Here is a 732-nt window from a genome sequence, read left to right as displayed (position 1 = left end):
ATGGCCCCATGCAGACAGGCCAAAATAAAGCTGCTTCGGGTCACTTTGGAGGTATGCTATTTAAATGATGCATGGGTCCTAAGAGTCCGGAGGTCGCGCCAAAGCCACACTCCATTCCTAAGCGCTGGAGGGCAGCTTTGGTGCAGCTTCCGGATTCTTCGGATGCATGCATCATTTAAACAGCATACCTCCAAAGAGACCCAAAGCAGCTTTATTTTGGCACTCTGTAACAGGCCATAGAGTTGGAAGAGACCACAAAGGCCATCCAGTCCAACCCCCTTCTGCCATGCAGGAACTCTCAAGCAAAGCATCCCCATTGACAGATGGCCATCCAGCCTCTGCTTAAAGAACTCCAGCATAGAGAAGATGCTGAACCACTAAAGCCTTGCGGTCTCTTCCAACTCTATGATTCTATGATTCTAAAGACTGAACTGTTTAATACATGTTTTTAACCTCAGTCTTCTCCCCAAAGTTCTCTACCTGCTGAAAACAGAACAAATGAGGGGACTGCATCTGAGAATAGCTAAAGTTGTAGCAAACGGCATCTTTACTAGTCAAGAGTAGCAGGATTTCAATGCTTGGCAGATCTAAATGGCTATCTATCAGCAATGATTTAGCTGATAAGCATTTGGTCAAGGTCTAACTAAAAGGTATGTACAGCGCTGTGTAAATTTACAGCGCTTTATAAATAAAGGTTAATAATAATAATAATAATAATAATAATAATAATAA

The sequence above is a fragment of the Sceloporus undulatus genome, chromosome 11, assembly GCF_019175285.1.
Source record: "Sceloporus undulatus isolate JIND9_A2432 ecotype Alabama chromosome 11, SceUnd_v1.1, whole genome shotgun sequence".
Lineage (NCBI taxonomy): Eukaryota > Metazoa > Chordata > Lepidosauria > Squamata > Phrynosomatidae > Sceloporus > Sceloporus undulatus.
The sequence above is the reverse complement of the archived record's forward strand: the minus strand, read 5'-3'. Positions refer to the sequence as shown.